Source organism: Echeneis naucrates, chromosome 1 (genome assembly GCF_900963305.1).
Source record: "Echeneis naucrates chromosome 1, fEcheNa1.1, whole genome shotgun sequence".
Lineage (NCBI taxonomy): Eukaryota > Metazoa > Chordata > Actinopteri > Carangiformes > Echeneidae > Echeneis > Echeneis naucrates.
In genome coordinates, this window is record NC_042511.1 from 7,719,442 (window position 1) to 7,745,032 (window position 25,591).

Sequence of the window (25,591 nt, forward strand, 5' to 3'; positions counted from 1 at the left end):
TAAAGGCAAAACAAGGTCCTGATTTGTTCTTTCCTCCTGACGTGGTCCTCCCCTGGTGCCACCAGAGACGCCTTCCATCCTCCTTCACCCACTTCAGGGAGCATTGTCTGTCCCCAAAGACTCCACCGTGTCCCTACTCCCCAGAATAACTAGGGCATCTGGGAGAAAACTTCACAGCATAATTAAAGGGATGTCTGTGGCTTACATGCTGTTGCAGTTCGCGCAGATGTGTTTGCACATCACGGCACAAAGACACTTTTGGGGAGGACAATCAAGTGATAAGCTGCAATGTGTAGCCTAAATGTCGATGACATTCTTCTACCTGCTCTAACTGCTGCCTTTAACTTTTGATGAATTGTGCATTAGATGCCGCAACTGTCTGTGCTTTTCTTTCTTTTTTTTTTCTTTTTTTTTAAAGACAATCAGAACATGTTCTTCAGACTTCACTAGCACACAGTGACCCCAGAAGCAAACCCAATGGAAAAACACTAGCGCTCCTAGTAACCATTTGTTTTAAATCAGGACTACAATGAAAGCTGCACAGTAGCTTGTTATCACTCTTTCTAGTCTGCCCCTTTCTTGTGTTCTCATTACCTTTTGTACACTCCTCTCCATTTGTTTTATTCTCAACCCTTTCATCTCTGCTGCTCCCCCCATCTCCACGTGTGTTATTCTCTCCTCTTCATAACAGTAATGAGCTTCCCTCTGCTCCTTTTCTTCTTGCCATGGGAAGTAAGGGCGTGCAGGAATGAACGCTGAAAGGAACGCTGAATGACAGAAGAATTGAGAGACAAAGTGAGACACCAGAGGCAGGAGCAGTCGAAGAGAAGAAGAGACCGGCGGCGTGAGGTTCAGTAATTTTCCCAGCCAGTCATTCAGTCAGTCCGAACAGAGTGTACTCTCAGTGGCTTCTCCTTACTCTCCATTTCATGGATGTAGAGGTAGAGGTAGCACTCACTTTGCAAAACATGAAAGAACACTTTACATGGCAGAGTCCCCCAGGGTCCCCTCCCCACTTCGCACTTACTGTCAAAATACTGACGCAGGAGGGGGAGAGCAAGTTGCATTTTACTCTCATGTATTGGAAATTTCGTAGTTTTGAATTATTGATAGTCCTCGAAGGGGGTATGCTGGACACGGTGCTATCCTCAGGTCCTTTTTTTAATGCATCTTCAATGGTAGTACCTGTGGAACCAATGCGAAGCTGGCAACAGTTTGCTGGCTCAGAGCTCTTTCCTATAATGCTGTAATGTTGCTCAGGGTAAAAAAAAAAAAAAAAAAGTGCCTGAGTGGCCCTTAGTGCACCACCTGGCTTCATGACTAGCAGTTACATTCAAAGTGTTTTGCTAATGGCAAATTGTAGAGGTTGTAGGTTGAGGTATGCAGGATGACTTGTGTTGCCAATGTGCCCTTAGGAGTTGGGACTTGCATATTTATTCCCAACAGTGCGGAGAGTACAGAGAGCGAAAGAGCGTGGAAGGCTGGATGTATGAATGTGACTTCAGACTCTCCAAGAAACGCTGCAAGCAAACACATATCTGCATCGTCAAACCAAAACCACGTGCAGATAACAGCTGTAGCTGCTGGCAGTGTATGAAAACATCCAGATCACAGCTCCCCGGCACAAAAGCGCCACGTTAACATCTGGTTGTATTTTGTGCCAGCGCAGTGAGGCCTTGTCACGCATAGTGTTAAAACTTTCACATCTCACAGACCAAAATGAACTTGACAGCTTTGATATGCATTTCATGTGTGAAGAGAAGCCTCATGTGTCCTTCCTCAACCGCGTTTAAAATGTTAATGTAGACATCAGTAAATCTATCATTGTTTCCTAAAATCGCTTAAAATGCATGATGACCTTGGTTAACCCCACCCCCCTCCCTCTTTTTTTAACACCTGTACTTGGAAAGTGGTCAAACCAAGGAGAGAGAGTTTTCATCTCCTTCTCCAGGGAAGGGGAAACATGAACTTCCTCCATTAAGGCAGAAAGTGTTGTAACATTTGTGCAGCCTGTCTATCAGTCACATACTCAGACCCATCTGTCAGACTCTCAAAGGTGGTCTGAATACTTTCCTCCGACTATTAGCCCTTGTCAAACTGTCTTTTTGAGCTCCTTATCAGGACAGTCTGTGAAACTAGAAATTCTTGGCTTTTAGACAGACGCTTCTGTGCCTGGTCTGTCTCTACAGTGACAAAGCCAAGACTCACGTTAAGCCAATTTTCATTGGTCAAGAGACTAACAGAGAAGTTGTATTGCAGGTGCCGTCAGAAACTCCTGTTGTTTGAACTGATCTTTTGTACTTTTGGTGTTGGCAAATAAACAAACAACCAAAAAAAAAAAAAAGACGTGATAGTTGGATTAAAAATTAAACTCGCTACTTTAAGTTTAAATGTTACACTGGCACGCTCCATTCAAAACTAACTTCTGCCCACCACTTGCTAAACAAGCATGGTCTTTAAAAAAAGACAATATGTCTGGCACAATATGTTGATTATTTGTCCTGGAACAAATGAGAGTTTGTTGTTTTTTAGTATAATTAGATGGTCAGGAGAACCTTTTAAAACTAAAATGATTTTAATTGATTGGTTTGAGTTTTTAGGTGAGATCAGGTCATGAACAGTTCCACCAGCCACTGAAGTAGCCTGACCCTGTCAATGCATGTAATGGTGCAGTGGGATTAATGCTGTTCCCTTATCTGATTATCTTATCTGTTTTATGACAACTCATCCGGATGAAGAACTGTGACCACAGCATCTACCAGTGCCTGCTGTTCTCTTATTATTAGCTGATACACATTTAAGACTGTACCTGCCTCCAGTGCGGCCTGCACTTAATTTAGCTCCCACTGCTGGATAATGACATGTGACTCATCACTGCAACAGAGGAAGAAGAGTCACACTCGGTCCCTCCTCACTTAGTGCTGCACTCTGCATGAAGTCAGGCCCACACCTGTGGAGGACAATCTGGAGACAGTGGGGGCAAATAAGTAAACCGGTAATCTCTTGCCATATAAGACAGAAGCAGCCATCACCATGGATACACGCAGAAACCATGCTGGCTCAGATGTCTGTAAAATTGATCTTTATGGTTTTAAAGCCATGAAAATTTTGCTACACAGCCATAACAATAATAATAATAAAAAAATAAATAAAAAAAATCAATTACATACCACATATCATTACTTGTGCCATTATAAATTATATGAATGCAGCCAGATGTTATGATGCATTCATGATGTTTCTGCCGCACTTGCACATGAAAGTGATTAGTTGGTCAACATGTTTTGCAGTTGACTGTAGGGCCGAAATCTTCCAAAAGGAGACTTTTGGAAAGATGACGCAGACACCTGCAGTACCTTGACTGGATCTCATCATCCTCTATGAGTGGCAAATTACAAGTGTGACTGACCTTCTTGTCTTTGCCAGCAGCTACTGTGCAGTTAACGCCTTTCCACTCTCAATTATGCTGGCTCACACGTGCTTGGTGTATGAAACAAGTGTGCCTTTTTATGTGTGTTAGTATAAATGGAGTATGTTCCTGATACAGAGCTGAAACAGTCGCCTGGATGGAGAGCGACTGTATTTTTAAAATGCTGTTTTAAAAAGTGTGGAGGTGGCTTTCATGGGGTTGGGGTGTAGTTGGCATAAAGTACTATTGATGTGGCCATTGAATCTGAAAAGCTATTCATCTGTGCTGATGATGTGGCCAACTTGGACACAGGGTAATGTATTTACCCTTTTTGTGTTGAGACTGTGCTGTTAAAGGTCAGTAAATGCAACTTCAGTTAATGTACTGTGTATACTGTGTATGCGTTAGTGCAGAACAGTGAGACATAAAGTGAGGGACTGTTGAGTGAATCGATGCTTGGAGGTGGTTGATGTGTTTTTGGGTGGATGGTCAACGTTGGTTTTTATGCAGTGAAGTATAATAACACAATGAGACTCTGAAAGTCATTGGTTTAACTTTCAGTAGTAATTGGATGTTGTTGACGTGGGCAGTCGCACACATCAGAGTACCCACTTCTAACCCCCCTCCAATGCCACAAATGTAGGCTAACACTAGGCCATTTCTCCTTTTGATGAGTGGAGAGCACTCACCCCACAATCAGCATTATGAATCCAGTAAGTAACAGCAATTTCAGTAAAACGATGAGAAGTACAAAATTCATTATGCTCCACAATGGTCACAAAAATATATGTATTATACAACACATATTCCCACCATTATTCACCCGACTCAAACCTACATGAAAGATCTCCACAGATGCTCAGGTTCAGAGGAGTCAAGGGGATATAATGTATTCCAAACAGGGCCATTATGTCGGGTCTGACCAGATATATTCATGGGGCACTCCTAACTAAACATGTAGCACAGCAGATGCTGCTTTTATCATTTACCAACATTAAAGGAAATTCAAGCCGACCATCAAAGTTTAAAAATATACTCTGAGGTGTTATACTGCTTGCCATCAGGATCAATCAGACGTTATCAATCCCTGTTGCTTTTTCATGGTATGGACTGATGCACTTTTTTGTCATATTTTGGAAATATTTTCTTTTAATTTTTCATTGTACTGAATGAAAGGTTGATTGAACTGTTATTTCTTTATTTATTTTTTTTTTTACTTGAAATAATGTATAAGAATTATGGCACAGAACTTGAGAAAGCCACATGCAGAAATGCACAGCATGTCCTCAGTTGTAAAGCTGTCTAGTGTCCCTCGTCCTCATGCTCACCTTGCTCAGGTGAGTGTGCAGCAGTGCAGTGGCTCTAAACTGATCAGGAAACTGAGCCTGAACTTTTGGACCTCAGTGGAATCTGAGTGCTGCCTGGGGGTATCAGACAGCGTATGATAGGAGCCAGGTGGGGCGCTGACATTTAGCTAACAAAGAGCATTGTAACGTAACCCCTGTGGGGTTGTCGGCGAGCCAATCACTAAGCCATGTTGCCGTGTATCAGATGAGCTGCTGACATTTTTTATTTTTTATCATTATCTCACCCACAGTCACTCTCATTCACGCTGTGAAAAGTCAACTCCACATCCACTTACCCCTCAATGCATTTACAATGAGTCACAAGATCGAGCAAGTGCTGGGAACAGGGTTTACAGGTTGAAAGCCATTTCACATTGTCCTGTTTTCTCTGCTCTTTTCTTCAGTGGGTGGTTCCTGGCTTTTAATGGACTTTATCGGGCGCAATGGATCATGGCTGTATTTCTAATGTTTTATTATATAAAGAATTGATTGATAAAAATCAATATTATTAATTCTCTTTAGTCATGTGCAGTTCTTCAAAAAATTGTGTATCATCTATAGGCTCTCATATCGCAAACAGACACAACCATTAATTCATGTTGCTATGATCACAAAAGGCGTGAAACATTTATTTTATCCCAAAATGGATTATTTGCCTCTGCCGAAAAAACCAAAGCGCTTGAGTCTGTACCAGCCATGGCCATTGTTTAAGGCTGCGGTTTGTCAGATTGTGTGGTATCTGACAGTTAGGACAAATAATCCATGTTGTCTTTGAGGCTGGAGGACTTCTTAAAAAGAAGAGAAGAATTAAAAATAATAAATCACTCTTTTCTAAATGGTTTTAAATGGATTTGTCTTCATCAGTAGTTGACAAATCATTTAATAATGAGCTGTTGAGTAGTTATGAGACCAATCAACACAATTTAGGGATTACCAATATTTCAAGCTGTTGTTTCACTTGTTCTGTAATTAGTTAATAACCTTTCATGTTCTAAAGCACTAAGAAATCTGCAGAGATTCATAGTAAAAGATCTTTGTTAAATGACTTATAAACATCAGTTAGCCATGGTTCTTAAATCAAATCTTTAGTTGAACTGTTAATGTGTTTTTAAAGGGCAATATAGAGGTGCAGCGGTTCACACTGTCACCTCACAAAGAAGGTCTGGGTGTGATGCTGCTGGCTGGCAGAGGCCTTTCTTGCATGTTCTCTCAGGATACTCCAGCTTTCCTCCGACAAGACATTTGTGTTAGGTTGGTAGAATCAAAGTGTGAATTTTCTTGTTTATCTCCATATATCAGCCCTGTGAAATACTGGCAACCTCTCGAGGGTGAACCACCACCACCACCCAATAAGGGGTAAGTGGTACAGATAATGAATGATTGAGTGTTTGAATTAAATTGAATGTTTTAATTAGTAAGTTTTGGTTGGAGCTTTAGCAGTCAGCTCGGAGAGTGTTCATGGTCAAATGAAGGGCTAAATAGAAAGTTTGATGCAGTAGTTAGCTTAACACCAGCCTGAAAGTGACAACCCAAAATTGAACTTTATGAATGCCTTGTAATAAAATATTAAGTAATGATTTATCAAACATTAATAGAACCATTAGTCACAAGACAACTGGTAGAACTTAAATTTGTTAAGCTACATAATCAGTGGTGGAAAAAGCTATAGGGAAAATGTTGAACATCACCACTAACCAAACAGCGCTCTTTTGTCACCCAATTTATTCTTTGGATTCTTCAGTTTGCAGGGATTGAGATCATCTCGTCTTCTCCTGCAACAACTGCTGGACATAGACAGTTCACTGACCTGACAGGTGCCCACTACAGCTGCTATATCACTGAAGCATTAGAAATTGGACACACATGATTGCCCCCCTCCCCGCAACATTCATGCAGTCCACTCAAAACAAACCTGCGACCTGTTTTTGCGCCACAAATCCAGCAGATGATGACAATAGAAGAAAACTTATTCCATATGTTAAACAGTCGCTACCAAATCTGTAATTGCCTGCTTTCAAATGTAAATTGTTGCAGTAGCAGATGTATTAACATGAGAAAAGTACACTATACATATGCACAATGTTGCAATATCAAGGAATAAGCGCATCATCTCTCATTGTCCTATTACTTCCCAGTTCCCTCCCAGGCATGTGCTGACACACACAGACTTTGTTCCACAGAGCAACGGCTGAATAATTTCCGTTGACTTCCTGGTGCATTGGCCACCGGAGGCAAATTCATAAAAGCAAAGATCTAAGACATTAATTCACATGATTTCATTAAAAATGTTTGATTGCATTAAGCCCATTTGTTACACAGCAGCGGCGGTGTACGTACTTTATGTGTTTCACCCCGTCGTGTAATTTGATTCAGGGGATTTCCAAGCTTATTTCGTCACTTAATTAACTAGTGAGGAGTTTCACTGCTATGCTTTAATTATATATGTTTTTTTTTTTTTTTCTCCCATCTGAACTCATAGAGGTTTGGAGTCTTGGATTTAGAGGTCTTTGACAACGTGAAGTTTTACACCCACCGATTGCTGTGGAATCTTCCATTTCAACTCTGATTAACAGATGACAATATCATCTTAATGAAGCTTTGATTCTCAAACATCTTCAGCTCCATCTTTATGGTAGCACGTGGTATTCCCACGTGGAGGTGCCTGTTGTGACAGCATTTAAAGACACTCCAGGGGAATTTTTTTTTTTTTCAAAGCGCACACAATGGGAAATTTGAACGCAATGACTTTTCTTATTATTACACAAACCTTCACAATTACCCCTGCCTTGTACTAATTACAGACAATTAGTTGCACAGACAGGTAGAGATATCTGAGTCTTTCATTAAGTATTAGTTTCAGCTGATTATGAAGAAGCAACGCATTGCATCTCCACACACAACTCTCCCCATAGGCGTAATTTGGTCTTGGATGATTCCAGTGTTGTTTATTTAGCCCTGATTACACCTGGGATAAAGGCTTCAATTAAAACCAGAGCCATAATGATCTTATCTCAAATGCCAGCCATGTACCACCGACGGCCTCTCACAGAGCAGCACAGAGAGGTCAAAAGCACTGGTAGCAGCATATTGTGTGGTATCATTCTTCCTCCCCCTTTTTTTTTCCTCCTAAGGCTTGATGCTTTGGCATCTGAGAGATAGTGGCCTTGTTGAACACTAAACATCATAAATACTTAATCACAAACTTTCTTCTCAAAGCCACCAGGGAGGAAGACAACAAAATTAGTCATTTTAAAGGTACTAGAATGAGATATTTATTCTATCTGTGTTTATATCACACAGCACCTCAGGGCTACAACCAAACCAAAGCCTGATTAACATGCTGACAACAACAGATGAAGAGTGTGTGTGTGTGTGTGTGTGTGTGGTGAGGAGGAAGAGGGCTCTTGAATGTTTCGTGTTGGTTTCCCTTGTTTACCTGGAGGGCATTGCACTAGAGCAGAAGCATGAATTGCTTGCTATTGACAAATCACCCAAAGTTGATTGCTGCATTAGCTTTGCTTTTAAAATTACTCTTCACTTTGATTGCTTCATCATTTCTATCTCAAAAAGAAAAAAAAAAAAAGAAGCTCACACAATTCTACGTATTTATCCGTATATTATTTAGTGCTGTCGAGGACAAGGGAAGGAGACGACAATTTGTTCATTTCTTTTTTCTTCTCTTTTTTTTTAGATTGTGTCTGAAACAATAAGGTTAGAGCAAGCTGTGTTTGTGGCACCGGTGGCAGACAGGAACCTGATTAGGCCACACAGGAAGTGTGCTTTTCATCTATTATTTCTTCAGGTTGCATCAGTGCAGCATGTCAATGACACATCCTTCCTCACTTGAAAACACACGGGGTCTAAACCAACATTTCCCACCTGTCAAATTATTTCCTTATTTCCTTTATAACAATGTTGTCAACGTGACATAATGCATATACCAACAACAATCATCATCAATTTACCTCATTCTGACACCCTGTTCTGCTGTCAGGGATGGCCTCGGCAAAACCATGCTCCCCCTTTAATTGTCACTAGGAGAACATGAAGCGTTACCTGCAGCTCAGCTCACCCTGCAACCTCCCCTTGCATGCATTGCTCGTCAGGAGGCAGATGCAGACTGATTAATTCTATCACCGTATTGCTTAAACTGCATAATGAAATATGACATTCTCATAGTGAATTCCTGCCATAGTAAAAGGCAGTCACACTGAAGAGCATGCATCATGTTCGATTCTTTGAAAGGACCTAAAGAAACCAAACCTAAACCAGCTCAATTAGTGCTCATTTAAAATTTTCACGCAGTTTGACGACTTTGAGAAAACATTTAGATAGAATTTAATGTGAATGTTTTTTTCACCATATGAGAAATTTCTATTTCTATTTCCGTCCTCACTCTTGTTGAGGATTTCACATTTCATTTTGAAGGCTTCCCATTCTGTCTTTGGCTTACTTTGTTATTACATAACATTACATTACAAGGTTTGAGTTGAAGTTGCTTTTGTGGAGTCAAACAGCTACATCACTGTCATCAACTCTTCATTTGTCTATGGGAAGATTCCCAATTACAATGTTGCTATGATGCATCAGTATCTACAGTGCAATTTATGCATATGTTCAGAAAGGATCATCAGCATAAGTCAAAATATTCTCACGTTTAGCCTCCAGTAAAATACCAGTTTCTAACTTTCCTATAGTGCAGCTCAGGATTATTAAGAATAACTTTATCGTCTTTAACCTGTTCACTCAGTCCCCCTAGTGGTTAGGATGCCGATGTCCCAAACTAATTAATATATGAAAGGCATCCTTTACACAACAAAAGTAAGCAGGTTTTAATGAAAATGTCAATGCAGACATTTTTAGGACACTTTCAACAACATATACAAAATTGTTGAAGTTTCTCGGTGCTACGGTTTTTTCATAGTTACTGAAAATGTCTTGAACAATAGAAGACAACGGCAAGCACACAAGCAACGTCATGTCAACAACAAAGGGAATGTAAACGTATGTGTTCCATCTTTACACCGTTTCTTTCACCACCAAAAAATCGTATACTGTCATAGAAACAAAAATAAAGAGCAAAAATTTTGTTTATTTCCTGATAAAAGTTTTCAACAAGCCTGCTCACAAAAGAAAAAAAAAAATCGGACGTTGTTTTCTATCGCCGTGGAGTACAAACATTCTTTAATTAAACCCCGACTAAAACATTGAACAAATTCACAAGCTTGCCCTCATTTTAAAGCTGAGTATGAGCCCAATTCAATTCAATTTTATCCATCATGTCTAGCTAATCGGACGTTTTGTCCTCTTTCCCCTCTGTGCTAATGCTAATTTCAAGGTCCGTCAGACTGTGCATCTATTACGCGCAGGCAGCGTCTCCTGTCAATCAAAGGCACGTTGGCAACAAGTTTTCCATCCAATAGTAGGGGGCCTGATGTATAACAATCTATGATTGGGCAAATTTTTCACTCCAAATAAGCAAATAAGTTGAGGCGCATGAGACACACATGCACACAGTCAATGCTGTCGGCCTGGATTTCTATTTTATTCGGTTTTCAATCGTTTTTTACCGTCGTTTTTGTTATTGTCGTGGGGAAGTTTGCCTTTTTTTTGCACCAACATGAAAAATAGGGTGTTTACAGTGAGGGCGATGTCGACGACGATAGCCTACAGCCGGCTGGTCCCTTTGTTGCCTTGCCTCCCAGTGTCAACAAGGAAACAATAGACAACGCTACAAAAAGTGTTTTTACTGCCCCAAGTTTTAATGTAATAATGAAACCAATTAATAAAATACAATGAAATACATGCAATTTCATAAATTCACATTTCAAAGGTCTTTGTTAATTTCAGCCATTACTGATAGTTGTGGGTTTACTTCTGGAGTTATAGAGCTTCAAAATAACAACATAAAACAGGCAAAAATAGGTCAAATTCGTGTTTGGATAGGTTTTGGACACCATATATTCGTCCCCATAAATGAAAATATCAAATGGCATTTTACTTATGTAACTGGTCTTCCTCAAAGCAATCATGTCTGTGATTGGCCCCAAAAGGTTATCTGTAAAAAAAAAATTATATAACAATGAAATCTTGCAGTGTGAATTTTAGCCAAATTTTGGCACACTGGAGATCGCCAAGGAGCACTGTTTGGTAAAAACTCTATAGTTCCTCAGTAGTTTTACCTATCAACCTAAAATTTGGACACATGTGGACAGGGAGTGTGTGAACCATATATTTAAAATTCAGCCTGTTTTATAACTAAGATTTTAAAAATCACTGTTTTCACACAAAATTTCAAACATGTTTTTTTATTTTTCCCCAAATTATTGTATTTTCACTAGCCTTATTTTTTTATGGAATAACTCAATTCAATGACTCAATTCAATATTTCAACAGGTGTAAAGGGACACGTGTTTTCTTTCATTTAAGCCATCGAACACAGTTGTGGGATTAGTACTTTTGTAGTTATAAAGCTTTAACTGAAGTGATCCAAAAACAGGTGGAAATTGCCAAACCTGCCTCTGCATGAACAGGTTAAAATCTCTGGGATAACATTTTCATTTCCTATGAAATACTCAACATCAAACTGATTTTAAATTTGTACCCCCCCCCCAAAAAAAAAAAAAAAAAAAAAAAAAAGAGAAAAAGGTTATGGTTGTCTGGGGCCCTTTTCTTTGTCCTGTGGTTAACCCTGCCCCATCTGTCACTCCAGGAGAGATGTGACAAATGCTGGAAGTATTTCACAAACACCGATGAACCCTGCTCTGATTCCTACTTCCTCAGCAGCGAAACACAGATGACTTGGTTTAATGTGCTGGGGAAGGAACAACAAGGCATATTCCATCCAGATTGAAATATTTGTCATCACGCTCTCAGCTGTGAGGCTACCGCTCTCACTTTCTCTCTCTGATAAATATGTGCCGTACTTAAGCAGCATAATATGACTCACCAAGTTAAGATTTATTCCTTCCATTACCTCGCGCCCTTAGTGTCTTAATATTAGGACTTTCAAGCTTCCACCAGAGAGATGGAAAAAAGAAGCACTGGCCTTGTTTTGTTTTTCAGCACTCAGAATTTCCAATCTTAAAGCAAAAAACCTTGAGATAAAAACAGTCTCTTGGTTTTTCTCTATATGAGATTTCCCTCCTCTCTATCTGCATTCCTTGTTATCAGAGCATGCTTGGGAAATGCGAATGACAGGTTTGTGTTTCTGCAAATGTGTTTGCCCTTTGCATGTAAAAATCAGATTCTCTACGGTGTGCAGACTGAGGCTGTTAAATGTGACAGGTATCAGTGCAGAGATCAGCTCATCTGAGGGCGCGGCACTGCTTGCCTCTTTCTGCTAATTCTCTTAAAACCACTGGGACTCCTAATAAGGAACAACAGTGCCTTGATGTTTGGCCCTCTGGCGCCTGAGCGTTATTTGTGGGCGGCGTGTGGAGACACACAAGTATCTGTATATGTATACATATACGGGTTTGTAGCAAACGCACAAATTCCACTCATTTTCAATCTCCAACATAAACACAGGCAGAAGAGCGCACACACACACAGGCACACACAGCCATGGGCATGAAAGAGGTGCAGAGATGCTGGAGCTTTCACAGCAGCCTCACAACAGAAAAAGGTCCTATAATTTACCTGTACTAAATGCAGCTTTTTAGCAAGTCCCAAAGCAACCACCATACCCATTTCACTCTCCTCCGCTCTTACTCCTCCTCTTTCTCACCCCTCTTGCCCCAGATTGTGAGTGTCTCCCGAAAGAGCACACAGTGAATAAAGGTAATACAATATTTTCTCAGCAGTTCGCTTTGAGAGGGAACCAAGTTTTGAAATTGAACTTGGGTGCTTGTTTGATGAATAATAGCTTTTATGAAATAGTTTTCAAGGTTAGTCCATTTCCCTCATGTGGAAAATGAACACAACTTGTAGAAGTGGGGATTTTATTTTTTCTTCAGTGGTACTTTTTGTTTATAAAAACACACTCACACACACTTACTGACAGCCTCTCTGTCTGATTTTGTCTCTCGTTCTCTCCGGCTTTCTGTCTGGGTTTCTCCGTATCAAAGTCTTTCTCACCTTCATCACCTCCTTCCTCTTACCCCAACTGTTCCTGTGGAGATGTGGTGACATCTCCTTCAATATTTCCTCAACTCCTGTCTTTGTACGAGCCATCCTCTCACCCTACCTGCCATCATCTTTCTCTCATCCCTAAAGTGCTGCTTTCCCCTCTCCACCCTCCCAGTCAGCTTCCCACTGCTGTCTCCATGGTGTAGTGATGGTCACCATGGCAACTGTCAGGCGAATGGAGGATGGCTGACATGACTGCATCCTCCATCCGGGTGTGTGAGGTTGTGGTGAAGGGACCACTGTAATATGTTGAAAGGATTTAGCAGCTGTGGTGAGGCAGCACATTATGTACACGCACACAAACAGGCAGGACTCATTAATATATATATACTATTACTTAAAGCATGAATGTACATACACACCCTGTCTGTTGTACGCACCCACAAACACACTTAACGGACACAGAGAAGCTCTCAGTACAAGAGCATTAGACTTGAGAGGCTTACCATTGGAAACGGTGTTTAAGAGTACCTGTGGATTCCCATACAAAGAGAGTGAACTAATGTAAAACTGGCTTAGACTGGGAAGAAACCGCAACGTGCAATTTCACAAACCTGAACTGTATCAGAGAACTGAAAGTGAATCACTTTCCTCCTCAGCATAAAGGTAAGAAAAAGGAAAGTGTCTATTACCTGTAACCGAGGAGAAACTTAACCTATTGCTTTATTTACCAATCTCTCAGGCTATGTCTCCCTATTTGAACTTTTTTTTTCATATCTTCAGGCTTTAATGTAAGTATGCTTCTGAGCTTCCTATGAAGAGACATTAGATTACCATATTCAGTTAAGAAACCCGAGTGATGAAGAAAAATAAAAACAATCTGTTGACAGGACAAGAAGTAAGGCTGAGGTAAAGCCCTCCGCATGAGAAGACGTAACTGTAGTGAAGGTGGAAATGGACTGGCAGGAGTACAGGCACTAGCAAGTGGATACATAGCAGCGGATGAGTAAGCCTGACAAATAAAAGTCTGCTGAGGAGAAACCAGCCAGGTAGACAGACAGACAGTCCAAGAATGTGTCAGACATGTTAATAGGTGGTTGTCAGCCAGCCAAGTAGTCATAATCCATAATTCCATCCCCCTGCCATCCGCATGAATGTATTTGGAACCTGTTTTCATTAACCTTGCAGACCCTTGTGTTGGTGCACTGCATATATGCAACACTTGCAAATTCAATCAGGGCCACGCACACACGCACGCAAACAGCTCCAATTCACTTGCACCATGTAAGCCTAATGACTGCGGTTTATTTGTGCACAGACACGTGAAATGGATGAGCAGTTGGTGTATAATTTCTGCAAGGTCTGACTCATTAGCCATGCCATGTTTTAATGGACCTCATGACTGTTGCCCTGGCAATGGGCTAAATAAATAAGTAAAAACATTGATGTGTAATCAAAAATATTTTAACTTATTTTATTTTCACTCAAAGGCTAAATGACATGTTCTCTCTAGTTGTTATTTAAAAATGTCCTTTTCAAATTATGGTTTTATTTTTCTTTGAAGAGAGTGAGGACATTTATCTTACTCTGAATTAAAAATGATCCCATTTAAAATGTATTTCAATTGGCTTTAATTTGACACTTCAGTCTTTCATACTTTGATTTGGTCACATGGCATCTCTGCACAAACCTGGAAGAATCTGAACTTTCTTTTTATGTTCAGCAACATCTTAAATCATGTTTGCGTGCGCATGTGTGTTATCGGCAATACAAGTAGTTAATCTGCAGCTATAACTACAGTAAGCATTTATGTGATTGACCTGACAAATTATAGGTTAACTGCTTTAAGTACGGCAACTGCCACTGTCAACAGAGTGGATATTTTACATTTCTTTATGTAACAAGGTTAGTTATCTATAAAATATTGGCCATAGTTTACTCCCATTAAAGTGTCTGACGATACAATCAGATACAAGAAGTGGCAACATTGATTATATCCAAGCAAAGACAGGACGAGCAGGGGACAGATGGACACATACACATGCAGCATCAGATGGACACACAGAGAGAAATTGTATTTCAGAGAAATCTACCTTGTTAACACTGAAGGCAGGTGCGGGAGGGAAAAAACTGAAAAGATTAAAAAAAGAAAAGAAAATCCAAGATGCAATGCCCTTAGTCAGAATATGAGCGAGACAAATGAAAGGGTGTCTTTGGTCAATCAAAGTGAAAAGTTGACTACAGTAACAGGGACAGGTCAGATTCTACCGCTTTCATCTGTGCCTGCCAGAGAAGACAACGCAGCTGTGGAGGTAGCCTAAAAACTCCTGTTATTATCGGAGAGAGTTGTAGTCAGTGGCAAGCTGCGCGAGCTGAGAAAGAGAGAGTGCATTGGATGTAGATTTTTTAATAGCCATTAGTATGTCTGCTCTCAAACAATGACTTGAATCTACTCTCCAGTTTGAGGCTGTGAAATGATAATAACTACAGGTTACAGCGTGTGTGTGTTTATGCTGTTTGACTAAGAAACTAGTTTGCATGTTTCTTTGCTTGAACACACAAATTTTGGTATATATGTATGGTTTTGGGGATTGAAAGGATTTGTTTGGCTGTATAGTTCCCACTTCCCTAAAGCTTGACCGTTTTGCATATGCATCTGCACATTTTTGTACTTTTTTTTTTTTCTCCTGACAATTGCCTGTACACTTTTGCTTTTCGAGTGTTGCTGGTTGTTTAACTTTTCTTAGTAGTTTTGTATGCCAGCATGCATGAATGACTTCGTATCAGTGTGTGCGTGTGTGCGTGTCTGAGTGAGTGTGTATGAGGATGGGGAATGAGCAGTCTGTCATGCCTGAGAGGGAGCCAAGCCTGTTTAAATTGCCTTCTGGCTTCCAAGCCTCTCATCTGCAAACTGGCACCTCTTGTTCTCGCTCTCTCTCTCTCCCTCTCCCTCCGTCCTTCCCCCATCCTCTCTCTTTGCTTTGTATGTCCGCCTCTGTCTTTCCTCCTATTTTATATGTATGCCTCTCTTCTGTCCTCCCCCATCTCTTTTTAGGTCTTCTCTTTGCCGCTGTCTGCTCATCCCTTCACTGTCAATTCCTGTCAGTTTTTTCTCCACGATGCACCTCTGTACTGCAAACAACAACACTATTAACTTTCCACTGCAAACACATTCATGTTCAAGCACTCAGACGCTGTCAAATCATTCTACTTATGCGATACTTTGGCTTTGGCTTCATCTTAAATTTGCAGACAACCCAGGACACTGCATCCCCACTTGTTGCCCACTCTGGGTTTATAATACATACACGACTGGCACAGCTATTTACAAATCAAACCCTGTAATTGCACTGAAAAGTGTCACAAATCTGCTAAAAGCAGTTGGCTTTTAGTTCCTGCATGCTACTCTCAATCCTCATTCATCACATCATACATTTGAACAGCATTTACTGTCCCCCAGTCAGTGCGCACAAACACACGCACACACACGTGCATCTGTTGATATGCTGCTAATAACTCCCATTTGTTTGTCCTTCAGAGTAATGGCCTCCATAAATCACATCATATTCTCCTAAGAGATTTGCCACTGGGCCTCTTGCTCCCTCTCCACCACCATCTAGCCTTGTGTATCCCCCCCCCCCCCCCCCCCCCCCCCCTGCCAGCCTCCTGCCCTACCTCCTCCCTTTTTTTCTTCCATACTCCTCATTTCTTGCACATCTCCCTCTTTTCAACCCCCCAACCCCTCTCCACTTCACCCAAGGTCTCCAATAGCCCCGCCTGATCAAATCTTGTTGTTAGCGAGGCCTTTTTGTTTATCAGCTCGACCACTTCGAGCCTTTGTTAGTCTCTCTCCATTGATTATCACATTAGTGAGGCTTGATGTTTGAGTCGGCGCGCTCCGATTTTTGGTTGCGTGAAGGTTGTCATCGGGCTGTGGTGCTAAACGAGGTGAAAAGGCCACATGTCAAATGAAGTGATTAGTTTTGTTTACGAGGAGGAGCTCCATACAACATGGCTAAGCAGTTTGCCTCAGGATCCCTGTGTGTGTGTGGGGAGCATTCATGATTGTCCTTGGATACTTTGACGTGATATAGAATTCTGAGTTTCAGCCAAGGTTGTTTTTCACGCCGAGCAGCACCCTCTCTTTCTTTCCCTCTCCTCTTCACTCCCTCTCTTTCTTCATCACGCTCTCTCCTACACACAAATTAAAACACATATTTCTATACACCTTTATTAATTACTGTGGACCCCTTGCATAAAAGGTCTTTGTACTAGACTCTTACGATTGTACACACCCCTACAGTCGGTCACACACGCACACTTAGAACACACTGCTCTCATATGAATTGGTTCTCAACCTAATACTGTTACTCAACCTATTCAACACACCCCTTATCTGTCGAACTGCACCAAGAAACACAAAGAATCCACTAACACTTCGACTCACATGCACACACATATGAATATGCACACACTGACATAAAATAAGCACATTTACAGTTTCACCTACACATACTGACTACCTTGTAAACTTCAAAGTGCAGCAGCCTATCTCGCAAACAGGCAGTTGCTCTGGTTACAGCATTAGAACCAGGATAAAGAAATATTTACTGAACCTGAACATATGCTTTCAAATACACCTAAACCCTCAAGTGCAGAAGAGGCTTTTGAAGATTGGTTCATGGAAGCAAAAGAGTGAAAGAAGGAGCGAGGAGGGAGCTGGTGAGGAATAAACCCACCCAATCTTGTTTTATCCACCTTCTTTTATTTGTTAATCAGGGTTAAGCTGCCTTTTCAATGCAGCGTGACTTTTTGTTCTCTACAGTCAGAGTTTCTTCGTTAAATTACATAACAAATTGTTGACAGATTTTTAGTAGCTTAATAACCCGAATCAGACGTTTAAGAGTTCAGGCTGATCCTCCATTATGATAATTGATGGTTATTTTATTTTGTTTTGCTGTGTCTGCTTTTTTTGTCATTTAAAATTAACCAATATTGCTTATGGATTACCATAATTACTTCACTGAAATTGCTACAAAAAGGGCAAATGATGCTGCGGTCCAGCACATCTGCCCCAGACTGAACTCCTGTGACAACTTAAATGTCATGTAAACTCACACTTTAGTGCTTTTACCGACATCTAATATGTTAATCATCTGCACTGTAAAGTCTTGAATACGACAAAGTCAAAGAAAAATTATTATTTCCTATTCAGAAGCAAGCAATAATAATAAAAAAAGTAACACTGACCAACCAAACAAAGTGTGCAAATATCCGTATTAGTTTATTTCCCTCTTGAAATAGTCAGAACTGTTGTATAAAAAACTTAATTCCCATCATAATGACCCCATGCACTTGCTGTGATTGTGCACACTCAGGTCTGAACATGTCTCAGGTGTAGCAGGATGTTGCATCCTGTTAGGAAAGTCAGAGGTCAAAATAAAAGCCTCATATTTCATCAGCCAACATCATTGTAACCTTTTTCTCTTTGACTGTTTTTGCTTAAAGCAGAACTTGGCTCTTTTTCATGTGTTGTTAGCTGTTAAGCCACTCAGAGCGTCACCTGGATCACAGTGGAATCTACACTGTCTGAGTTCAGAGCACAGATGCTTTTTGTCACGTTTGATTATGGTTCATCACTTTCTTTTTTTTTTTTTTTATCTCAGCAGAGCTGAAAAACTGAAGAAATGTTTCCCTGCAGGGGCTTTCCTTAATCGTATCACATCCCCAGCAGCAACCTACCATTCAAAAATATTAATTCAATACCAAAACTTGAATTCGCATTACTTAAAAATGAATCCTTTGTATGTTTATTTGATCCAATCGATTGAGTCATACATTTCAACAATAAGAAAACAAAAAACAATACAAGATCAAGAATTGCAAAAGTCTGTTTAGTCTTCGCTCTTCACAATCTCTCAGGGGAGTTTTATAAATCATTGTCCCTGAAACAGGTTGCAGGCAATGAAGCAGACCACAGAGCAAGCAAATAAATACAACATTGTTTGAAGTCACCACTGCAGACCGCCTCCTCTCAGTAAATGGGTCATGCCTCAATATTTCTTAAAGTTTCAAATTATTGCACAGGCTTGCCTTGTTGAACCCTCCCATAATTAAGGTAGAGCACTCTGGGAGAACGGGAATAAGAAGTATATGAAGAGGAAACACTGTTTCAGGGCTCAAGTTGTTCTCTGGGATTAACTTTCTTTCCTCTGTATTTTCCTCTCTCAACACTTCTTTCTCTTCCTCCTTCGTCTGTTAGTCTGTCCTAATGGAAATAACTCAATAACACTTTGACAGGTGTCTGGGAACTTCAGTGCGGACACTGGTGGTCCCCAGTAAATGAATCCTGCTTCTATTATACTGCTGACTTTTCCATCAGTGCCACGAAGAAGTACACATCTGCTGTTCAGATCATAAACGCTTCGCATTCAGTGGATGGACGGCCATGACATTTAGTACAGATATCCAAGGTGATATGAACATATAACTGGCGAAATTCTTCAATGTTGTATGCTATTTTCACCACATTTCACACGCTCTTTAACGATAATACTGATCACTGTAATCATGATATGGCATTTTTATAGTTTCATCTCTGCATCAAAGCAAAGCCTCACAGAGCTGTTAGCATGTCTGCAGACTATTAGTTATGTCAGTCAGTGCTTGAGAGGGATTTTTTGAGAATGCATGAACATGCCATGCAAAACATTCATTTTAAAGCTGTTGCAGACCTGCAATAACAGCAACAAGCTGCTTCTCCTCAGTCTGGTGCCTTCAAGGTCACCAAGTTGGTGAAACATCTGCAGCTATTTCTTTTGTTCTTTTGTTTTGTTATTTCGTTTTTTTGTCCTTTTTCTGCCCATTTTTACTCACGGTTTAATGCATTTGGATTTGAAGTTTGGCATTTCTCTGCGAAGGTGAGGTGCTGTGTTTTATGGACCAGGTCAAAATTCAGTGCAGGGTCGGCTGCCAGCGCTCTGAATAGGTCATACAGTTGTCTGTGTTTTCCTCAATTCTGTTTTTTCAGTCACTCCCTTGCTTTGCCAACAACAACATCATCTACATAATGTTCCCAACATCTGTACTATCAAATATTCATACAGTATTACTGTACCTATGATTGCTGAAAGCCAAAAGGATATTGCATCTTCAAAGGGAGCATTTACCGCCTTGTCAATTTTACTATATGCTACAGAAGTTGGCGTATCAGGCAACACTGCAGCTTAGAGTCCATATGTGGTTTGGCTCGCCGTAAACTCACGGCAGAGAATATGCAAGAGCACCCTGTATGTATGTTATGGGAATATTAAAGTAAAAACATAAAAAGTGTGTGTGGGGGGGGGGGATCGGCAGTGAGGTGCATGGAGGAGAAGGGAGGACAATGAGTCTATGAATCCTGCTTTAATGGTACCACATTATTCAGAAGTCCTCCAGGCCAAATCCAGCTGTTCGCTCGAAGCCCTTCACTTGTACTGTTTTCCCTTTGCTCTCATTCTCCTTCTCTATTGCCCTGACTCACACGTCCTGTTTTCTCCTTGTACTTTTAAAATCTGCTCCAGCCCACCTCACTCTCTCCAACTCCCTGTATCTCCCCCTCCCTCCCTCCTTCTCCCACTCGCTCCATCCCTCCCTCCCACTCTGTATTTCCCTTAATCCCATCCACAGTAGTTGAGTGACAAACCTAATTGGAGTGCAGAGAGGGTCCACTGGGAAACCAGACATGAAGCAAAAGAGACACTCACTTCTGTAAAGAAACATGCAACACAGAGAGACAGAGACAGTGATGGCCAGTCAAATACACTAGAGGGAGAGAGGCAATCAAAGCAGATTGAAAGCACGGCTCTGTGTGTGCGTGTGTGCGTGCATGTTTTCACGCATGAGGATAAAAGTGACAGCGTGTGTGTGTGTGTGTCAGTGATACCTTGTTTAGAGCAGAAATGTCAGGTGACTGAAATAAGCTCTGTCCCCATGGAAGCCATCAGTCAACCTGATTCTGAATTTGTTGTTAATAAGCTGTTAAATTGCCTTATTCTGTGTGACATAGAAACACTGTTGCTGTGAGGGGACACCAGCAGCAGAATTTTACGAGTGCTGCCCTGCAGTATTTTTATATTTACCGGTCATTATTTTTCTGTTCACGTGTCGGCACAGGTTGATTGGAGAAGTGAGCTGGAACATTGAGCTTGACTTGTGCTGATAAACCGGCTTCCTAAAAATGCTGTGGAGCAAAATGGCTGAGCAACTGGTGTTTGGTTCATGTCAACAAAAACGCACAGCTCTGTTTCTTGTGTCAGGAGGTCAGGTTCGGGATTCGACGTGATGCCAACAGCACCAACAAGGAATTACTGTGTCCTTATTTAGCAATGTGGAAATGAAAGGTAGGCAGCCTAGAGCGGTGAATGAACGAATGGTTAAGGGATTGAAAGAATGAATAGTTTGCATCTAGCCATCATCACTCAATTTTCAGGTGATTAAAGTAACTTGGTTATGATTTTGTCTGTATATAAATAAATTTGCAATTTTTTACTACATTTCATTAGATCATTGTTAAAACAAGACACATGCAAATCTACCAAATGGCATGTTACAGGTGCGGTGCGGTGGTTTGCACTGTTGCCTCAGAAGTTTCTGGTTTTGAACACCAGGCAGGTCCTCTGTGCCTGCATGGGATCACTCCACGCACTCCAGCTTCCTCTCTTTGTCCAGGGAGATGGATTTTTGGTTAATTGGTGATTTGACATTGCCGGTAGGTGTCAATGTTAGTGTCAGTAGTTGTTCGTCTTTCCACGCCGGCCCTATGATCGGCTGGCATCAGCTGGGATCGGCTGCAGTATAATGGGGATGGATGCCTGGATGGATGATTTTTGTTGGGGCCTCTATCAAACAATCATGTTTCATCAGATAATACGATTTGTAAGCTGAGGCTGCAGCACTGCAATGGTTCATTTACTGTCTGTTTTGACACATTTTACCAGCTTTATCAAATACATTGCAGCTCCTGCAATTTCAACAATATAATAGATCAATTATTCAGCTGAATTTGGTTGCATCTGCATATCTTGTATGTCAACATGTAAAGGAGTGGTCTCTCAGTCTTAAACAAATCCTGACAAAACGACTTCCTTTGTGACCGATTATTCCCAATCCAGTAATTAATGCAGCTTTTCTTTTCCTCATCTGCACCAAGTCCTAATATTGGTAAAAGCCAAATAAATGCATTAATGAATAAATGAAAAGCATTAATGGTTTTGCTCTGAAAAATAACATGAAGGATTATGGGCTGAGAATTTTCTTCTCGCCATAGAAAGCATAGCAGGTGTCCAGATATTTTGTATAAGCGAGACATCTATATGTTTTGGGATGACAATTGAAGAGAGGCATTCACTGTGAATCAAATGTCTGATTTTTTTATCTATCTATCTGGGTCCTCCACCATGTTAGATGCTAAGCCTTGGAAGAATTACTGGCTGCTGTTACCTCTGAAACGTTCCCTGCTCTCGACACAGACATGGAGAGCAGGATGTCAGTGTACGGGTTGTATTTACACCAAGTGCAGCGGAGAATGAAATTATGAATCGCTTAGCTGATCCGTAATGGATCCAGATCAAGTCAAAGATTCATAGCCAATGATCATGTGGTTCGTTAATTTTTTTTCCTTACACAAGCCATCATGTCAGCGTTTAAAGCTCCACCACATACAATGACTCCGGAAGAAGAATGTTTTATTGTCATTGTACTCGCATTGAAGTCAAAGCACACACAACGAAACTACATTCACACTTTGAGATACATATATACAGGCTGCCAGACAACCACACACACAGGGCCCCATATTATGCAAAAAGGGGTTCCAGAGTGAAGGCGCACCTGGAGTGGTTATTCAGGGGATGGTGCCTTACTCAAGGGCACCTCAGCAGTTCCCTGGAGGTGCACTGGCACGTCTCCATCCACCAGTACACACTTTTCATTGTGGGGGCTGGGACGTGACCGGGTGACCCTCCGATTCCCAAGCCAGGTTCCCAACCCACTGAGCCACTGCCGCCATCTGCATCATTGCTCATTATACCATGATGTTTATTTCTGGTTCAGATGACAGGGTATGGTCAAAGTTCAAACAGCATAACTTAAAAGGTTTTGTTGTTTGATTGTTGGTTGGTTGGTTGTGTTTGCAGTAAACACCTCCAGTGTGCAGTGAGGACAAAATATGCCTCACAGACAGTGTTGCATCTTTTCAGAAAGTTTAACTTGAGTCGAGCGACAGCAGTGAAAGACAAAAACTGTTTCCATAACTGTCATTTTCTTTCAGCTTTCACACACAATTTATTACTGTTTTTATTATGTGCTGAGAAGTATGCATGTGAAGATTGCAATGATTGCAATAATTCTGTCCCTTTTATGAATTCTTATTACACTTAGCCTTCTGAGTCTAATAAATATGCTGGAGGGGTCTAATTTAATATTCTTTTCAGTATTTCATTTTGTCATTGTTATTGTTGAGTATAATATTTATGAAAAAAAAAAAGACAACAAAAACAGCAACACACTTCAGCGATCCATCAGATCAGATGTACTATTTATCCATCATGGGGAGCTGCAGCCAATCTCAGCTGACACTGGATGAGGGTACAGTACAAACTGGGCCAGTCCATCAAAGGGTCGACCCCGAGACATGCAACCACACAAACTATTCCTGCTTATACTCAAATGTATGTCTTGGGATTACCAGGAGGGAACCCACACGATCCAGCGCATATTGTATGAGAGAGAGATTTAAACAAATTTGCCAAATTTGACCTGGCTGTAACAATCAAGAATAACAAAGTTTTCAGTAAAACTAAAATAACAAGAATGATAATAATAATATATTGAGGCATTATATTATCATTTATCAATATATTACTATCATGCCAAGAAGTCACATTGGCTTCAGTTCAATTGCTGAGAAGAAGGAAGCAAATATGATCCCGCACATGCCCCACCACACTTTTTCACTCACAGCCACACCAACACACACTCTCTCAGCAATAGAAAAGGTCATTTTTCAAATGACCAATGTGAAAGTGAAACCACTGTTGCGGAAAACAGGGAAGGAGAGTGACACAGGTTTCTCCAGCAGTGTTCAACAGTGACACCTCCTCTGGTACATGTGAGGCTGAAAGAGGCCGAGCGATTTTCCATTCATCTACGTCACTTCAGGCTGTTCATGAAGTTGGCTAACGGTGAGGAGGACGGCCTTGTAAGAAATGTTTGGGACACATTTGTGGGACACTTGACACTGTGCTGAAATCCAGGACTTCGGATCATGGTACATGAACATTTGTCCCTATTCTTAGGTTGATGTCCATTTGACTATCCATGTTAAGATTGGAGAAAATAGCATCAAATTCTAGACAGCTTGTGATATTAAGAACATGTATACACCAAAAAAAAAAAAAAAAAAAAAAAAAAAACAACCGCATGAGAGAGAGATAATGGTCAGTTTTTAGCTATAACATATCAAATGTAATAATAATTTCTTATTTTTTATAATAAATACAAACACATTATAGCAAAAAATAGAAACATCGTCGCTATTCTAAAGTAAAAGAAGTAGTTCTGTTGGAGGCAGTTGAAAAAGGCATGGCTCACTGAGAATTACGTCCTGTAAATGTGTCACATTGGTTCTTCCACTTGCCTTTAGGGGACAAGCTGCAGGTTTAAGTGTTTTCAATCCAATGGGAGAAATAAAAGTTATCGCAGATTATGACGGATCTGTTTACCCCATAGACACCTAAGCATATATTGGATCTTCAAATCTTCAATGGACAGATCAGGTTTTTTTTTTTTTTATATTTGAGACCTGTCTCTAGCACAACAAAAATGTCTCACAAGATCTGGCAACACAGAGTTTTCTCTCTCTGACAGTTCAGGTCTGGTTTCATTGCTGCTTGTAACTTTCCAAATAAAGATGTTTGTAGGAACCTTGTAGGTGAAACCATTAATTAAACGTTTAAACTTTAAAACTTTTCTAATTATAGTGATCAATTATAGTGATCATTGTTTCACTCTTCGTGGAAGTAAAACAGAGTATTATTAGACTAAAAAGATATTGTATTGTTTTTAATCACACTAACAATGAATAAAAAATAGACAAATTTCAGTGTAAATTCATAATGCATATAGCATATATAATTTTGTAGTGTTATGTTTTGACATGAACAAAAAATCAGGACAGAGGCTACTTAATGTGTCATCTTCAGTAAGCTGTAAACTAATTGAGTTCTAAGGTACATACACATATATAGCCTTCTCTGGCACATTAGGAGGTTATATGTGGGTGTAATGCCTCTGTTACTGTGCGTTCTTGTAAGAAAAGCAATGTCACCACTCATAATGGTATTTATGAAAAGTTTGTGTCTGTAAGTGTTATTGCCCCAGGCTTTAACTGTGGCTCAACCATTGAAGACGGTCTCACTTACAGGTATGAGAGATTTTGATTTAGAAATCTCATAAAACACCCTCTGCTCATGCAAACAGAGCAGAAAAATCGATGATGAATGATGAATGATTAAATCCGCACTAAAGTCCCATCAAATGGGACTAACATGTTCTGACACTCTACAGTAAAGCTGCCTGGAAAACAGAGGAGTTTGTGCATCAATGGGATTTCAACCCGCTAAAGTCATTGAAAGATAAACGCAAAGAGCCACCAAAAGATGTTTAATGAAATAATTAGCTGTCAAAAGGGAGGCTGTGGAGCTTTCACAGAATTTATCTGGTGGAA